Raw genomic sequence first — 20,219 nt, forward strand, 5'->3', positions numbered from 1 at the left:
ATTTTTTGGTACAATTTTTAAACCTCGTTTTGGTTGGTTATGAAAAAATATCTGTAAAAGATATTTATTTTATCTATATACTCGTAGATCATACACACCACATACAGTATATATATATATATTTATCCACTATATATCCGATATATACGACTATATATCCATGATTACTAGGTTATAATACTTAATGTTTTCAAACCAAAAAATCGGAATAAAACAGTTTTTTGTAAGGCAAACTTTTGTTGTGTATATTATTGCAATAACATCACTTATATAATTAACTAGCTGTACGGGCTTTGCCCCGTTTAACTTCATAAGTGAGCTTGTTTGCATGGCTCAATCACGTCCTGGTTGAAGTTCGTTCGCTACGCTCACTCACTTTTAGGTTAGAGCTCGTTCGCTGCTCTCACTTGCCTTCAGGTTAGCTCGTTCGCTACGCTAACTCGCCTCCAGGTTGAAGTTCGTTCGATACGCTCATTCAACTATTCGCATGGCTCAATCACGTCCTGGTTGAAGTTCGATCGCTACGCTCACTCACTTTTAGGTTAGAGCTCGTTCGCTGCTCTCACTTGCCTTCAGGTTAGCTTGTTTGCTACGCTAACTCGCCTCCAGGTTGAAGTTCGTTCGCTACGCTCACTCACCTTTTGGTTGCAAATTAGCTGTTGTCATAAATGTAAAAGAAATAATAGTGCTGCATCATGTTGGTAATCCTTGTAACTTTAATGCTATCGAACATCATAGAACAGAACCAACTTGTTTAATTGAAAAGCTGTTAAGATTCATTAACTCCATTTAAATATGATCATCATAAGGTTAACATGGGAAACTCCAGAGCCACTGGGGCGGAGCCCAGAGGTCGGAGGGTAAAATCCTTTCTTAGTGAGCGTCTACTACCCAAAAGGAAGATGCCTGCCAAGATTCAGGTTCCTACGTCTTATGGTTTCTGAGATTTCGTGATGAGTGAGTGAATCAGTGGTATTTGAGCTTTATATATATATATATATAGGTTTTCTACATTGTTCTATTTTTTTATTAAATAAATTAAAAGTAACTATAACTCCAGTTAAAACATAGACTCAATAAAAATGCAATCCATAATGATGTCGTTGAAAGAAATTCACAGTAAAGTATGCAGTTTTAATATCCTTAGAAATAAATATAACTCATGTATGAGGCATGAAGCACCTAGAAACTTATCAAATTAAATCGCGGGGCTTATTGCCAAATCAGAAAAAATTAAGAATATCATCAAATCCTTTATGATATTATCAAGTAAATAAATTAAACTGTGGAATGTGACATAATAAAAATAAGGAAATCGCACTTAACATTTTTTTTAATTTGATTGATTACTAAGCGATGTTGTTGATGTCGATCAATTTGAGCATAGTGTAGTATAACAATCCCGAGGTTCATTATAGTCATAAATCAACAAATATGTATTAAAAGGTAAAAACGGTTCCCTTTATATAGAACTTGTAGGTACTTTTTACAGAATAATCTGAAGTATTATAGAAATATTTCTTATATATCAAAGGAAGATATAGTCAATTGTAGTCTACTTTTTACAAATAACCAAAAGTTTCTAGTAGAGTAAATAATTCTGAATAATCTTTGAAACGCACAACTTTGGACCAAAATCATAATAGAACTGACAAAATAGCAACGGTACTAACACCTGATCCAGCACAACGAAAACGTTAATCCAAGTTGAAATCATACTTGTAATTTACTAAGAAATGTCGTAAATAAATTTAATCTCCAAATCTATAATAAAACTTCAAATATGGTGTAGGTTGAAAGTTCCTTAACTTAGTTTGAATTGTAAGCAATAAAGGGAATTCTGGATTGTTTAAGCTTCTACAGGTAAACACTACTCGTGCCCTTGATTAAGAATTTTCAAATCTATGCAAAAGTTAGTACTTTATATGAACAATTCTAGATAAAGTAAACTCAAATTACCAAGTCACTTGAGAGCAAATGCTCACCATTTATGTTCAAAGGTACAATCCACTTTCAGCTCTGCTATTGGGTTTAAAGTTATAACTTGGTTTATGACACTTTGAGAGTAAAATGTAATGCTAAAAGGTGGAGCTTTAGCAAAGGTTTTTATATAAAGGTTTAGCTTTTCTTAAAATATTTACATTTCTAGAAACTCCTTACTAACCTATGAGCTACTAGCTCCTTACCTCATGAGCTATGAAACACATAAGACATGATCTTAAATAGTTAGCAAATGTTTTTAAAGTCCACATTTCTTCAGGATTGGAGTAAAACAGAAACCCTTTTATAACAAATCAACGAAAAAGCGCTTTTTATACATTTGAGAAATAATTTGAAAGATTTAAATTATTTATGCTTATATTTGAAAACATATAAACTAGTATTATTAACACAAGTTTAATAATTGATTCCCTTGTATAAGTTAAATAATATATTCCTGAAAAATTAGGAAAAAGCATTATTTAACTTAATTTTTATGTTTTTGGAAACTGTTGGAAAAATGTGCAATCCAAATGAAAAATATACTGGTTACAGTCGAATGTTAATTCGTACTATTTGAATCAAAAAGTAACTTTTCCCAGTATATAATTACCCAAATAAGTATAACGCAGACTTTTTTGCATTTTTCCTCACGAGGTTATGTAACCATTTAAACATTGAGCTATAAAATAACAAATTGTAAAAAAATAATAATGAAATTAATATTAGGCTTACAGAGCGAAGTATACTGACCAGTTTATTGTACTAGATGATCGATAATCTTACCATTGTACGGACAAACAGTTCACCGATATATGTGAGAGATGAATGGAACATTCTAACATACATCAGTCACTTGCACATGTACCTCTTGATTGATCACCCTCGATTGAAAACATCCAATGTAAACGAACAATTGATTGTTTATATCCTTAACTTTGCTGATTAAGGCCTATAATCATTTTTCCATTCGAATTCAGCAAAAGCAAATACCATCTTTAATACTAACCTTATCGCATATTTGTATATTCGATATGTACTTATGTATAAGGGTGATTTAAATTAAATTCTAAATATGCAGTACCCCACCAATTATACCAATTATAACAAATTAATACCAATTATACCAATAATACCATTTATACCGATTATACCCTTAGTATTTGGTTTGGCTTGGTTATATGTATAATTATAAAAAAGTCTATGCTATGCAAGGAAAATAAAGAAACAGCAAGTTAAAATTTTCTGCCAACGGGAGCTATTACTGAATTTACTTTGTTACGACTTTGAAAGAGAAAATATTTTAAAAGTAATTAAATGAAACCTAAGGGTGACAACCAAAAGTGGATGTCACTTTACCTTTGCTTACCTCATGTGCTTTAAGAGTACATTGCAATGTAATCGCCTTTTAAAATTATACTTATAACGAAGTTAGTGTTATATTTTAATTTTAAGTATATTTTAATTTTTAATAACCTTATTTAATACTAATTTGTAATTATTTTCTTTTAATATTTCAGTAAGGTATTCAGCGCGTAAGTTATATTGCTTCCACGGAGTTTTTTTTTTGCAATGAGGCTCATATTCCTTAAATTTTGTGGTATACCAATCAACAATGAAGAACAAGAACAATGAACGTTATACAATGAGACTATAAACATCAACAGATTTTAAATATACCCGTCGCAGCAAATCTACAGGCTAAAAGAATATCCATTTTACCCGATTGGATTCTTACAAATAAATGGTCCCTTAAAACTGTTAGATGAATTTCGTATTTAAATAATATTAGTTTGGATGAACAATCACATTTTTTGTCACATTATATGGAAGGCAATTAAGTGTGTTTTGTCGAAATGTTGATTGCCTCGTTCAAAATAAATTAATTAGCCAAATTTGATAATAACAAAACCCTAAATAACAATCTGCATCTGTTTACCCATTCTCCATAATAAAATTATTAGTAATTTTAAACTCACCTTTTTTGTATTTTTTCAGTAACTATCGCACAACTAATTGGTTTAACTCCCTTCATAAAATATACTGTACATAATACGACTCCGAAAAATGGGGTTTTGGCCTCTGGGGAGCTTAGAACGAAGAAGTATTTTGGTCTCGGGCTTAGGCCCTACCGTGAGATATAAGGTCATAGCTTATTCATAGCTTATTATTATTTTATGGGACTCCATAAAACTGTGTATAGTATTAGGTAAATAATGTGGAATAACAAAATATTTTCTTGGAAGAGCTACTCAATGGGTTTTCCTTAGGCATGTTCTCCTTAAGCTGAGAACCAAAGAGTTCAGTTAAAGCCTTCTTTCTCTTTGTGTTCCATTTCAAAAAGCTTACTAAAATCTTCTTTTGTGTTAAACCCTCAAGAAAATGCGTTTACACTAAGTTAATATTAAAAAAAAAACTAAACGTTTCCATAAGCAATATACGAAAGTGTTTCTATACATATTGTGCTTTGTTTTTATTGGGTTGGGTATTCATTATTTTATTTGGTATTCATACAAATATTTAGTATCTTAATGTACAATGTATTAATATGACATGAGCCCACACAATTTACTGGATTGTAACAATATAGGAATAGCATATAGAACCACTATAGAAATATGCTCTCAACGTTGTATCCAATAAAATACAAACTAGAAAACAAATCCACTCTGTAATTTCTGAATGAACCCTTGTCAACAAATAATCTTACCATAACCTGGTCCAGATGTGGACAAAGTGATTTTCATAGAGATTAGTTCATACTCATAAGGAAATACATTTTAATAAGTCTAAATCGTAAGTCAATGGTATATTGCAATTAATTTATCAATTACTTGATTATATTTTTAAATAAATTATTGGAATAAGGTAAATACTAGGCCTAGCCAATAGTAAGGAAGCAAATAGAATCGAAGCTCTTATATTATTAGTTGATGGTCAAAATATGATTTCATCGTTTAAAGGTATAGTAATATGAATAAATGTCAATATTAGAATCGACGGCTTATAACAGAAATTTCCGCAATTAGTTAATAGTTAACCAATTAATTAACAAACTCGTTGTGTGTGTATATGAATATGAAAACCATACTATAATTGCTTTATTGTGGTTCATGTAAGCGTTTCCATCAAATTGCTAAATTTGTAATTTATTTAACTTGTTTTTTATTCTATTCATACACGGATACAAGTTATGAACATATTAATGTTATGTCCAATAGTTATACAAGTCTTGCTTTAGTGTGAGGGTCTAGTTTTAAGTTATGAGTTTATTATATAATATAATTATATATTATACTAAGACCTATACAGTGTAAGGGTTAGAAAGAGCTAGGAAAGCTCAAGTGGTTAAAAAAGATAATGATTGCAGCATTGTTTTAACACCATTGTCATGTAATATATTACCAATCTTCTAAGTAATAAATATGAAGTGTTGCACTCACGTCTCCACTATACACCATGTCACAAGGCACTCAATGTACGTGGTTTGTGTACAGTGGCGTTATTGACTGCATGTAGAGGAATGTCCTACTAAATATTAATATTTTCAACAAACGCTGAAATGTTCTTTAGATTTTTTATAACTAACGTATTTTTTTAATCGGTCCATCACGTCCTAGGACGCTAGGCCCTTGCCGGGGCCCTTTCTGCTAGGGTATAGTAAGGCCTGTAGAAAGTCGACTAAAAACCTTTAGTGATAAGCGGAATACGAACCCAGGGTATCGGAGACGCTATTACCCAGCATGCTCGTCCCCTCGTAGTAGGCCAGCCATGATAATCCACATTACTAATTAATCGTGACCTAAACTTTATATATTTTTATCCACACATAATAAACTAGACTTTTAAAAACTACTATATACCATATCAAATGTTAATGTGTTTAATTCTGTTTGGTTTTAAGCTATAATCAGATGAATATTATTAGTTAAATACTTATATATTTTACACCGTATTGTTTATACTAAACAAAAATATTGTATAATATAGCTACGGATCAAAACGCATTCTTAGTGTTGTGAAAGCTAAAGCTAACTGACTTTAATGTATGAATTCGTATTGTTCAAATAACCACGATATTGTTGGAATTGTTTGTGTGTTTGCAACATCGTTCAATATTGGAAACACCACTCCTATTGGCCAAAGACACACATTTGTAATGCTGACAGTTCAATTGTAGCTGTTTCCATTTGCTTAAATATTTATTATAAGTAATGTTACTGTGAACTGTATTCATAACTAATGAAAAGTATTAGTTTTTTACTGTTAAATTTACCAGAAAACTTAAACAGGATTTAATTTTTTTGTTATCAAACTACAAACGCATTGAATTATTTACAGCATTAGCAACCAGTAATTATATAACTTGTAGGCTTACCTTTAATGCGAATATTGTTATATTAGTAACATTAAAAAGTCAATTTAAGAGGAATTTTATGTTTTCAACTTTCTAAAATATACTCCTATATTGCATTATTAACCATCGAATATCCCGGTAGTATAACAGTTAACAACTAACAAATAATATAATAATATTCGCGATCGGTAAGCCTAGAAGCTATATAACTACTGGTTATTTATGCTGTAAATAATTCAATGCGTTTTTAGTTGATATGAAAAAAATTAAAATCTTGTTTAAGTTTTCTAAGAATATATAAGTATTTAATTAATAATATTAATATGTCAAATAGTAGTTTTCTTCGTTGTATTAGAAAATTGAGCTTCGTTGTAGCGGGATATGATTTGTAAAACATGTTACAAAAATCCAATCCGTGTTGCATTGAAAATCTCGTTGTTTTTAAAATAAACTTAGTTTTTTTCTTTTTCTTTTTCAAGTTAAAATAAATATAAGGCAAATTGTTACAGGTAATTTAATGATTACCAGTATCAAATACCTATAAAGGCCCTTTAGTTTTAAACAAGAACCTTTATAACATATAACCTTTATAACCTTTTAGTAAAGAAGGTTTGCCGACATTGTTTTATTTTAATGGTAATATTAATTTTTTATTAACTTGTAGTTTTAAGTTTGTGGTGCAATGTTCAGCCTCATCTGATTTTACAAGTAGATATTTGATAAAACAATGGTTTAACTTTTAGCCTACCAAGAAACATTGGCACATTAAATATACTGTTACGCGGAGGCTGGTTTTCAGTCCTGATCGTTGTCAATGGTATGCAAGAGAATGGATTTGATGGTACTGTTAAAAGTTGTTTATTAAATGTTGGTAGTGATATATAAACGGTGAAATGCGCAATAGCAACAAATGCTTCATCATAGAATCTCCGTACAGAAGCATATAACGTTAATGCAGTTCCAAATAAAAGTTCTTTGAGAATGTAGAATGCAATCAGGATGTTTCTGTTGATATCAAACTGCAGTAATGGATCCAGGGACTGCTGAGTCAATCGTTTACAAATCATCTGGGACTACAGAGGTCAATGTTTTACCAATCAAAAATACCACGATGCTCAAAAACACATTCATTCTTGTGTCATTTTACGATCAACTTTAAATAATTTGAACATAATAGCCATACCCAAACCATTCAAGTTCAATAAATTATTTATACAATTGGTTAAAGTGCTTGCTGAAACAGAACATAATTCGTACTTAATTGAAAATATAATATCAACATTAATCTCGTAAATATTATGTAACGAGCATAACACTTAATGTACCAAATTTTTTTATAAACGAAGAATGGAAGTTTTTCTTTATTTATAAACTTGATCCTTGATTGTTACTTTGCTCATTTATGCTTTTTATATTTAATCTCAGCTTTGTTATAGTGATTTCAAAGTAAAGGTAGGAATAATTTTTAATATAATTTAAACTCGTCAAATTCCCTTTCAACGGCTGATACTGAATATATTAAATGACAAGGGCTGCATTCCCCGAATAATATAACGTATACTAGATATTCTGAACACTGTAGACTTGACAGAATGTTGTTTATCGCTCTCAGTCCAGTGAAGCGGGAAATGTAGAGATGCTTTGTTTCGCCTTCACAGATGAGATATGACAAAACATGATATGACTTTGAGGTCAGAGTGCTATGAGATGCATTTACATCAAAATTGTATTTACATAGCACTGACATTTTAACGTGTGCTAAGGCATAGTTGTACACATTTATTAGTTGTTTTACAATGACCCATATTAATGTAGTTGTGTATAAATTTTACCATACTTATTTATAGTGAAAAAATGTAATGCAAGTTTTAGGTCACATTTCACAAACAATTCTTTTAACATCCTTCGGTCTTTTTTTATATAGGTATATATAAAATATAACTTTTTTATACAGTACAATTAAGTCAGCTGTAGATTATTCATTTTTAGAGTATCAACTGTATTTCTTCCCGAACAAGTCACCTTTCGAGGATCTGTATCTCAGTCAAATGATAAAAATCTAAAGGTTACAGTCGAAGCACCTAACGACCCCCTGGTCGTTTGCACCTAACGATTTCAGGGCACGATGACAGATGTTTAATTAGCCTTCATGACGGTTCACATGTCGAATGCTGATTGTGTTTAGTTAAGTCTGTGATTTGTGGATGAACACAAAATGGCTGATCTTCAATCATTTTGTTAACATTATTAATCAAATGCAACCAATAAATTATTAATAAACATCGTTACAAAATATACTATATCTTTTTTGGACTCAATCTTATTAATTTATGCATAAAATTCATCCCTACACTCAATATCCGTTCTTCAATGTGTTATATTAAATTAAAAATACAAGTTGATGTGTAATTTTTTAACTTTTATAATACTTTGTATGATTTTACAATGCTTAAATACAACCAGAACTCTACAGTATAAATAAGTTTAATGACAGCACTACAAAGAAGATAAAGAATTAATTTGACCTTTACTTTTTTTATGGGGAGGAGGTAAAAATGCTTTTACGCACACTGAGGTGCTCAATGGCCACTCGGTAGTGCCGGACTCCCGCGGGCTCATTGTCCCCGGACTACCGGCAAAAAAAACCCCTCGTCTCCTAGGACACTAGTCTGGAACTGTTTCGCACATTACTTCGGGCTAGGCCTTTTATACTACGCCCCCTAGGGCTCTCCTTCTTGTTTCCTCAGAAAACTAAGGCCGATCGAGGTCGACCTTCTTATCCCGAAGTATGGTTTCGACGAACTGCTTTACACAGTTCCAGTTTCCTTCCCCCTGGAGCATACTTACTGCTTACTTACTGCTTACTGCTGTTTTTCTCCTCCGCAGTCATCAAGATTGGGGGAGGCGTCATCTTTTTCTTTATCTTTATCTTCTTAGTTGTATCTTGGTTTTTTATTGTCTTCTGTCAAAAGTATGGTCATCCAGGAATTCATTTAAACTGTAGTAGGGTCGTTCAAGGAGATAGTTTTTCAGTTGGTTAGCAAATTTTTTCGGGTCTGTAATAGCTTTTAGCCGATGTGGTAATAAATTGTAAAGTTTCATCCCTCTATATGTTGGGGTTTTTGCTGTTTTTTCTAATCTGTATTGCGGTACATTCAGATCGGTTTTTTTCCTGGTGTTGTAGTTATGAGTTTCTGATCGTTTAGTGGGATTCAGTTTCATTGTTTGGGTTATCACTTCAATCAAGTATAAGGATGTTAATGTGAGAATTTTGTTTTTTTATAAAAAATGGTTTGCAATGTTCTTGATAGTGGGTATTATTTAGGGTTCTTATTGCTTCCTTTTGTAATATGAAAATTGATTGGAAAAGGTCTGTACTTGCTGCGCCCCAGGCAACAATTCCAAAGCGGAGGTGTGATTCTATGAGTGCATGGTAGGCAATTTTAGCTGTAGTAAAGTCGGTTAGGTTAGTTATCCTTCTCATAGCATAGATTGATGTAGATAGTTTTTGTTGCAGTGAATTGATATGGTGTTCCCATTTTAGGTTTTCGTCTATTTCTATTCCCAGAAATTTGGTATGGTCCGATCTGTTTGGGTTTGAGTTACCTAGAGGGGCTTTGTTTGGGTTTGATTTGCAGGAAAATTCTATTGTAACAGTTTTGGCGTTATTGATTCTAAGGTCTATTGATTTGCAGAATTGCTCGATATGTTTTAAAATATTTTCTATTCCTCCGTTAGTTATGAGGTGATGAACTCGAGGGATTAGTACTGTGGTGTCATCGGCAAAAATAATACAGTCCATTCCTGTTGGTAGGTTTTCTGGAAAATTGTTCATATATATGATGAACAGGAGGGGGCCGAGGATGCTTCCTTGTGGAATTCCTTGGGTCATATCTTGAAGTCTAGATTTGGTTTTAAGTTCAATGTTGTTTTTTATGTAGCCTATTTCTACTTGTTGTTTTCTATTTGTGAGATAACTTTTGATCCATTTTTGAGCGTCCTGTTTTATGTTAAGTGCATTTAATTTACTTATAAGGGTTTTCCAGTTTAGACTGTCAAATGCTTTTTCTATATCCAGGTATATTCCTATGACATTGTTATTTTCTTCCCAGTTTTTTGTTATAAAGTCACAGAATTGAAATACTGCTGTAGTAATGGATTTTTGAGGTCTAAAACCATGTTGTTTTTCAGTTAGGAGGTTGTTTTCGTTTAGATGGTCCATTATCTGGTTAAAAATTATTTTCTCTATATATTTTGAGAGGGTGGGTAGTATTGAGATTGGCCTGTAGTTTGTTTTTAAATTTTTTTCTCCTTTTTTATACTTTGGGTAAATTGTTGCTATTTTCATTTTATCAGGTACATGTGAATTTAGGATTGAACTGTTTATGATGTCTAGTAGGGGGTTTATAAGTTCTTCCTTTCAGTATTTTATAACAGAGTTTGGGACTTCATCAAAGCCGCAGACATTTTTTGAATCAAAAGTTTTAAATATATTGTTTAGTTCGGTTTTGTTTATTGTATTGAATTTTGATAGAATTCCTAGTGAGGGTTCTTGAGGGGTTTGCATTTCTTCTTGTTCTTGCAATATTTCCCTGTTGTTGTGGGAGTTTTCAGCAGAGCCTCCGATTTTGATAAAATAGTCGTTAAAAAGTTCACTTATTTTTTCTGGGCACGAGATGATTTCATTTCCCTCCCTAAGCATAATATTTTCTCTGTTGTATGGGTTTTTGTTTCTTTCTTTATTTATGATTCTCCAGATTTCTTTATTTTTGTTTTTTGATTCTTCAATTTTAGATGATATTTTTGACCTTTTCTTTAGTTTTATTTCGGAGTCATACTTCTTTTTTGTTTCTGTAAAAGTAGCTTTATCCTCAGGCCTATTTGTTGTTAAGTATTTTAGGTGTGAGTGTTTCATCTCCTGTCGTAGTTCATTTATATTGTCATCATAAATGAATTCGTTTACGCCATTATTGCCATTTTTTAAGTTTTGTAGGTCTTTGGCATGTGTGTCTGCATAATTTCCACGATGGTTCTTAGGAATGTATTATATTTTTCCTCTGTGCATTTCTGTTGATAAACCATTGACCAGTCCACGTTTGATAGTGCATTACATCAGAGAGGGATTTAGTTGTTATCTGTCTTGAGTATTTTTTTATATTTGATGGTTTAGGATTGAAAAGGTTTATTTTGCAGAAAACTCCGAGATGGTCGGAAATAAAGTTTTGTGTGGTTTCGGATTTTATATTTGCAGGGTTTATATATGTGTAGCAGCAGTCTATACTAGTTTTTGTAGTGTGTGTAATTCTGGTATGGGGCAGTTCTTCTATTCTTATGTCAAAAATATTTAGTAGAGCAGTAAGGTCTTTGATGTTGCTTTTGTCTTTGTCGATTATATTTAGGTTTGAATCGCCCATAATGATGATCTTCTTCCGGGGTTTTGAGTGAGTGTGTAGTAGGTTTTGCAGGTTTGAGAAAAAAGTTTGTAGGTCCCCATTGGGTGGTCTGTAGAGTCCCAAAATTAGAAGGTTTCTTCTCCTTTCCTTAATTTCTATTGCCGCCAGTTCAATATTCATTTCATCTGTATAGGCTTCCATGTTTACTTTTTCCACATTTAGTGGCATTGCTTCAATGGTGTAGATAGCCACCCCACCCCATCTATGAGATCTTCTTGAGAAGTGAGAAATTAAATTGTATCCTGGTATGTGGGTTATTTCAAGTTTTTCACTTTGTGTACCATGTTCGGTGATGATAAGTATATGAGGTTTTAAGTTGCTGATTTCTATAAGAAGTTTATCTATTTTTCGTTGTAGGCCTCTTTGTATATTTAAATGAAAGATTTTTAGTCCTTGTTCTATTGTAGTTTGTAGCTGCGTCATAGCTCCAACGATGTTATCGGGAGTAATGTCGACGCCGATCTCGGAGATCAAGGAGGCTCGGCGGACATGCCACCTGTCGCAGAAGAAGAAGGTATGCTCAGCCGTGTCTGCAATGCCTGGACAGTACATACAGTATGAACTGGCAGCCTTCCCCATTCTGTGCAAAAAGGCCCGAAAGTATCCGTGACCCGAAAAAAATTGAGTCAAGTAGTACCCAACCTCACCATGCTTCCGTTCCACCCATGGTCAGATGCTAGGAATGAGCCTGGCGGTCCAACGTCCCCGAGACTCGGCTTCCCATTCACGCTGCCAGCGGTCGAAACTGCGGTTGCGTTCTTCTCTGGCAGCAGTCTCTCTATCTACTTCAGGTCTCCTGCGGTAGATCGCCTGTCGCTCCCTCGCGAGATGAAAGACGGGTATGACACTGGCAATCAACATGACTGCAGGCTCGGAAACCGTGCGGTAAGCGGAAGCAACTCGCAAGGCACGTCGACGCTGAACACGGGAGAGCCTGTCACGGAAGAAGCCTGCCTCTCCAGCACGTGGGCCCAGATTTCAGCGCCGTACAAGAGTACTGATTGGACGGCAGACATCAGTAGGCGGCGTTTGCAGGAGCGGGGGCCGCCGGCGTTTGGCATAAGCCTACTAAGGGCAACAACTCCCTTTGCGGCTTTGTCAACAGTTCGCTTTATCTGCTCGCCGAAAGACATTTTGCCGTCAATCATAACACCAAGGTATTTGGCATACCGCTTGGTCTCCAATTGGGCATGGCCTACTTGCAAATGAAGGACGGTGGGAATTCTTTTCTTGGTTAGGATCACGATCTCTGTTTTTTCAACCGCCAACGATAAGCCGTGGTCCCGCATCCACTCGTTGACACGGAGCATCACTATACCAAGTTTAAGCTCTGCTTCTTCAACGGTTCTGCCTGCAACCAGAGCAGCGACGTCGTCGGCGTAGCCAACGAGGCGGGTCTCGTCTGGCATTTCGAGACTCGAAATAATTTGACCTTTACTACAAACAGGTACATTATCATAATAAAAAAACTACGTTGGGTGAATGCTAAATAGCCTCCTGAATTTATTAGTTGAAGAATTCGTACTACCCTCTTCTTCTTAAGTAAATTCAGTTGTATTAAGTATAAATATCTTCATAATGTAGTGTACAGACTGTTATGTGACGCCAGATTCATCAAGTCCTTATATGAATCCTATCAGGTGTACTTTTTACACCTCGAATAGTGTATGTACGAGGTCGACGATGTCATAATAACAACAATCACGTTGCTAACATTTCTCTTATAGAATTACCTATCAAAATTTGACTAAAAATCGGCTCGAGATGAGTAACCTATCAGTAAACAGCTTATACAGAAAAGTTTTAACAATAAATTCTTAAATTTACTCATTATATCTAATATTTGTTGAATTTAATTTTTACCAGTCAGGCCAAACCTAACGACATCCCACGTCACATATTGTTTGTGAAGGCATAACAAAACATTTCCACATTTTCCACTTCACTGTGAAGAGCAAAATACAGCATTCGGATATATCTACAGAAAAGAGGATTAATATAAGAAACTAGCCTGAGTTTGTACTCTATACTCAATTTACACATTCATAATACAATTTAATATTTAGCCTAGATTACATTTTTCTTTGTTAGATGTTTGCGGGACTTGAGGTTTTCTCTAAGTCAATATTGTAGTGATTAATTATAGCATAATTGTTTGTACTTACTTTGCATATCATATTTTAAATTTTTTTTATATTTAGTTGATGGTTCGTTAGCAATATGCTTAAATACTTCTACGTTTATCCTTGATGATTCCTATAACAATGCTATTACTAAATGAAGTATAGAGGGTTGGAGGTTATTTGTTTAATATATGTTAGGACAGATGAACTTGCTTACTTTGGAACTCAATAACAAGTAATTATGTACAAATAAAATTGTCTTCTCAACTAGAACACACAGAATATCATTGGAAATTAATAGATATTCAGTTAATTATTATATCGGTTAACTTCCATTATTTTGAATCAAGATTCATTTTTTTTAAGATCAGTGTAGCGTATCCACGGTTGGCAACAACGAGTGAAAATCATGTTTTTCTTCAAATTATGAGGGGTCCTTAGACGATCTTTGTAGACCAATAAAATGGTCTTAAATTGATGATATGTGGTGATCGATGTTATACGCCAATGTTATCCGTCCAAAGGGTCTGATAATATTTGGAGTGTCCAGTCGAAATCGATCACCACATTATCATCTTTTATATGTATTTACCGTGTGGTGAGTTATACGTGTAGATATTATACATTTCAAATGTCGTTAGAGAAATTTGTATTTACCGTCGTAAATTTAATTGCACATGCAGAGATGATCAAGAAGTAATTTAGAAGAAAACAGTACAAATTGTAACATAAAATATTAAACTAAGAAATTAAAATCATAAAAAGTAAAGCAGCAAAAGATTAAATGGTCTTGAAAAAGAATCCGTCTATTTTTATTATAAAGTGTGTATATCCAATGGGGTTGAAAATAATTGAAAACAGCACATTACAAATAATTCTAATCATAGAATAAGAAAATAGTTTTTATAGTATGTTAGATCATACAAATCATGATATATATACAGCAATGAACAAATGTTAAATGTATTCTACAGTGTTTAAAACAAGGGTTAAACAGTTCAGTTTTTTCTTTACAAGAAACATTCCAAATTCAGTTTTGGCAAATCTATCAGAAGTCAAAGAATTAATTTCTTATTGAATTTCAATCATAAATTACCGCAATATTTTAACTAGCATGGATGAAAACCAATCAGTATTGTGATAGTTTACCGTAACAGAGATAATAATTGTATGAACACTTAAAAATAATCAGTTTCCAAATAATTACAATTTTAATCAATTTAAATAGTGATAAACACGGAATTAAATACATTAATTAATACAGTTACCGAAGAAACAGTTTAGGTAAGATACGTTTTAAAGATTGATACTGTTTAATTTTATAAAAAGTAAAAAGTATATTTTTAAGATTCAAGTTGTTTCTCTTTATTCATAACTGTTTACAATTCAATCTCATTGCTTAATTGTTATTGACAACATCTGTTAAACAAATTATTTAAAACAAAGACTTGTAAGTTAATATGTAAGTAAGTAATATACAAACATCTCCCTTTTTTAGCCGTCTTGACTGTCCTTCTTTTTTAACATAGATTTAATTTTTCTTATATGGTGTGTGTTTCTTCTTAAAACAATATTACTTTCTAATTTTACCAAATAAGAACGAGGTTCCGGTAATTTTTTAAAAATCACACCAGGATTCCAAAATTTGGTTTTAATATCTTGTACTAAAACCTCTTCTCCCACTTGGAATTCATCTTCTTTCTTCAAGGCTGATCTGTTATACACTTGTTCTTGATACCTTTTGCTTTCATTTATGCTTTCATGTACCTCACAAGAAACTGTTTTAGGCTGTAAATAGCTGTTTGGGATAGGTAGTTTTGATCTTATGTGTCTGCTGTTTAAAAGCTGAGAAGGTGAATAATCCAGGTTTGCAACAGGTGAGTTTCTATAATTTAATAAGAAGAGTTCAAAATCCTGTTTACTTTCAGCACTCTTCCGTAACATTTGCTTTACATTTCCTACAGCCTTTTCTGCTAGTCCATTACTTTTTGGATAGTGAGGACTTGATGTGATTATTGTAAAATTCCAATTTATAGAAAACTGTTTCATTTCATAGCTATTAAATGGTTGATTATCAGCCACCAAATACATAGGGATCTTATTTCGACTAAATAGCTCTTTGAATTTACCAATTATTGTATTACTGTTTTTACTGTTCAACTTAAATACATCAATCCAACGTGTAACGTATTTTAGTCAATGGATGACTAGTTTCGGGTACAAAGACCCATCGTCAAATCCTTTTCAAAACATCACGTAGAAGCTAGTCAAAAATCCGACGGAAGTCTTCATCAATATATAAATACAAGTTGACACATAAAGTTCATTATTAAAAAAAAAACTAAATTTCTGATGTAATTTACCATACCTAAAAATCTTTGTAATTCTACCTTAGATGTAGGAGTTTTAAAATTCTTTATTGCTTCTATTTTTGAAGGATCCGGTTGCATCCCTTGTTCACTGAATATAGCACCAATATACTTTACCTTATTAACACAGTATTGCATTTTACTATAGTTAAATCTAATATTATACTGTTTTGCTCTTTCCATTACCTGCTTTATAATTTTATCATTTTCCTCTTTAGTATCAGTAGCAATGCACAAATCATCGAAATAGATTGAAAGACCTTTAATATCTTTGAAATATTTGTGTACCAATCTTTGAAATATTTCAGGTACACAAGAGAGGCCGAAAGGTGCCCTCAAAAATCTGTAAGTTCCAAAGATTGTGCTGAATGAACACATTTTACTTGATTCTTCATCTAGTTTTATATGATAAAACCCGTCTTTCAAATCTAAAATTGTAAAATACTTCTTATTACTTAAGTTTGGAGCCAAGTCCTCTAGCAAAGGAATTGCATACCTCTCTCTTATGATATATTTATTAAGTTGCGTAGGATCAATACAGATTCTTAAAGATCCATTTGGCTTTTCTAGTACTACAATATTATTGACCCATTCAACCGGCTCTTCAACTTGCTTAATAATTTCATTGTCAAAGAGCGAATTTAATGCCTTTTCAAATTTATCTTTAATTTTGTATGGTATTCTTCTAGCAGAACTTACTTGTGGTACTGCATCTTCCTTTAATTTTATCTTACAAATGTCAGGGAAACAACCCACACCATCAAAAACATCTTTATTAATTGTTATAAATTTTAAATTTTTCTTCATCTTCTATTACTGATAAACCATTAGCAACAGTATCTACCTTATTTATTAAATTTAAACTTAGACAAGATTTCAGTCCTAGGATTGGAGTACATTCTCCACTGACCACTACTAACTTTACAACATCCATTTTATTTTCTGTCTCAATCTGTGCATCTATGTATCCTACTGGATTTATTTGAAACCCCCCGAATGAAATTAGTTTGCTTAGGTTTTTCTTCATCCTATTTTGTAGTTTATTTAGTTTTACAAAGGAATATGGGACAATGTATACTTCAGACCCAGTATCAAGTTTCATTCTTACATTGAACCCTTCAACTTTAACACTTTTATACCAAGCTTTTTCTTGATTACCAATGGAATTAACTTCACAAACTGTGTTAATCTCATATTCTTGGCAATTAGACACATAAGTACTACTACTTTGATCAGTTACTTCGTTACATTTCTCATTAGAAAGAAGATTTAAGTTTGTCCTACACATACTTGCAAAATGATTTGACTTTTTGCATTTACTACAGATCTTACCCCAAGCTGGACATTGTTGTTTTCCATGACTACCACTACATCTGTAACATTTAAAACATCTTTTACCTGTTTGGTCCATTTGATTCCTCTCCTCCAACTTACTTGTCCCAGCAAAGGTTTTAGTTACTTGATGAACTTCTTTCATCTCATCATTAATATTTGTAATTTGAAGTACTTCTTTCTTCTCATTGATTTCATTCATATTTTGTTCGGTTAACTCCATTGTTTTGCAGGTTTCTATTACCTTTTCCAATTTTAAATCTTCTCTCAAAAGTTTTTCTTGGACATTTTTTTAACTTAATCCCAGTATTATCTGAGCTCTCAACAGTTTTTCCTCCTGTTCTTCAAATTTACATGGTTTGACTAAATTTTTTAGGTCCGAATAGCATTTATTAAATGGTTCATCTTGTTGCTGCTTTCTTTTGAAAAACTTATAAATATCCATGATTTCATTCCTTCTTGGCATGCAATACTTCTCTAGTGTCTCTAATATCGTTTTTCTGTTTCTGGTTCATTTTCTTTGAAATCTTTATAAATTTTCAATGCTTCCTTTCCTAGTAGGTTTTTAAGCCTTGCTGCTTGTATAGAGTTGGGTTTCTTTTCGGTTTCAGTGGCTATAAAATATATCTCCACTTCTTCTTTAAATGTCCTAAAATTTTCCTCCAAGTTGCCTTCAAGGCTTAGGATATCCGGTTTGTTAAATTCCATTTCAGTGTATATTCTTCTGATATGATTCTTAATCAAATCTTTACCGACTGCGCCATGTTTAATTTTATAAAAAGTAAAAAGTATATTTTTAACATTCAAGTTGTTTCTCTTTATTCATAACTGTTTACAATTCAATCTCATTGCTTAATTGTTATTGACAACATCTGTTAAACAAATTATTTAAAACAAAGACTTGTAAGTTAATATGTAAGTAAGTAATATACAAACAGATACATCTTGTACAATACAGAAGGAAACCGTATTCCAAAAATCCCTCTTAAAGATTTCGAACTGAACAAATTTAATTGTTTAGTTTGTATTGTAACTAAAAAATATTGTAAGCATTGAAGTATTGGTAGTAAATATTTTGATGTAACATGCATTTCTATAACATTGAATGATGCCAATTAGATCGTACAACATGTAATTTCCCATCATGTCTAAGCTTAAACCAACCTATTTATTTTGGTGCTTCCTAATAAGAATTTAAATAATCAATTAATAGTCCTATTTAGTTTCAGGCATAAAAAAGGTCAAAATATGAGGGTTATAGCTGTAATTGCTATCGTAGTGATGATGTCATTAACATCTCAACAACAAACAGTTAAGCCTTCTAGGGAGGTAAGTGTGTAGTTTATGTAGAAATAAACGTAGTTTTGCTATAAAAAAGGGCATTATTCCTTAACATTTACATTTTCATTTTAGATTGAGCTGTTAATTACTTAAGAATATTAGAAAATCCAAGACTATTTCATTAAATTAGTAGCTCCACAGCTGTCTATGATATGTAGGGTCTATATTTTTTTTTGTGTGAAGGGGGCAACATAATCTATTGCTGGGAATTAAAAACTCTGTAGATATAAATAGTTCTATCGAACTTCGGAACGAATAGCCAAAATCCGAATGAAATCTATTTACAGGATTTTATTTCTTTATGAATTTTTACAGTTTGCGATTTTTAATAGTTTAAAACAATTCCTGAAAACTGACTTTTTACCTAACTTGATACGTTCGATACAAAGAATGATAATTGCTAGATTATAGACAATTTTGCTCCCGCATACATATACATATTCGCCATATACATGTCTGTTTTATTTTTTCAGGCGATTAAAGCAGATTTGAACACAAGAGTTGTTGGGCTGCTAAGAGATTTGGGTAATCGTTTCGAGAGAATTTCAGAAGACGAGTTCATGAGGATTGGAAAGGAAATAGAGATATCTCCTGAATACACAGCCACATGGCAAAAGTTTGAAAAAAATAGTGGAACATAATAACATTTATAATATTTTTTTCCAAATTAATTGGCTAAATTGTTGGATTATTCCACTTTGCCTTAAGCCAAAGTCATAATCCAATTTGAATAGTCATAATCTGTATATGAAAGATGATTATGTTAAATTAAACCTATTCCTACCACATGAATGAGTTTTTGTGTTATATGAAATATTTCTTTACAATACCATCGACATGTTAATCTACTACTACTAAGGAAACAATCAACTACAACTATGTATTCTAAAGTAAAAACAAATTAAGGGTTGAGGCAAATTAAATAATTGCGAAAAGATTTCACGCGTCTCAAATGCTTTACCTTAAATTAAAAGAACCGCTTTCTTGATAATCTTATCTTAGTTATCAAAAAACGTGTTTGCTCGCGATCTGGTCATATAACACTTTTAAGCGATCTGACGAAAACCAACTTAAAATTATTTGATTTAGTACTTATACATTTTATAAGGTTCATCTCAGGCTTGCTTATGAAAAACACTATATTTGGCCCTTTTGACATTAATTCTGACGGTCAAAGCATCTGCAATCTAGTTATAACTTCAAACTCAATAGGAGAGTTAAAAGTAACTTGAACCACAGAGCGTAAATTATGAACTTTTACTCT

At 32.4% G+C, this 20,219-nt stretch overlaps 1 long non-coding RNA gene across 8 annotated transcripts; it reads left to right on the forward strand.

The window, feature by feature from the left end:
- Positions 1-15,091: 15,091 nt before the first annotated feature.
- LOC129001176 (uncharacterized) lies at positions 15,092-19,747 on the forward strand. 8 transcript variants are annotated; one of them, XR_008491392.1, is made up of 5 exons: positions 15,177-15,197; positions 15,701-15,790; positions 16,591-16,627; positions 18,838-18,943; positions 19,429-19,747. It is a non-coding gene; the product is annotated as an uncharacterized LOC129001176 (long non-coding RNA). The 8 variants fall into 8 exon arrangements; XR_008491394.1 differs by lacking the exon at positions 15,177-15,197 and adding an exon at positions 15,349-15,363; XR_008491391.1 differs by lacking the exon at positions 16,591-16,627 and having other exon boundaries at positions 15,179-15,197.
- Positions 19,748-20,219: the final 472 nt, after the last annotated feature.

Source organism: Macrosteles quadrilineatus, unplaced genomic scaffold, assembly GCF_028750875.1.
Source record: "Macrosteles quadrilineatus isolate MER2022 unplaced genomic scaffold, UCM_ALF_1.0 Scaffold_8__2_contigs__length_117827958, whole genome shotgun sequence".
Taxonomy (NCBI): Eukaryota; Metazoa; Arthropoda; class Insecta; order Hemiptera; family Cicadellidae; genus Macrosteles; species Macrosteles quadrilineatus.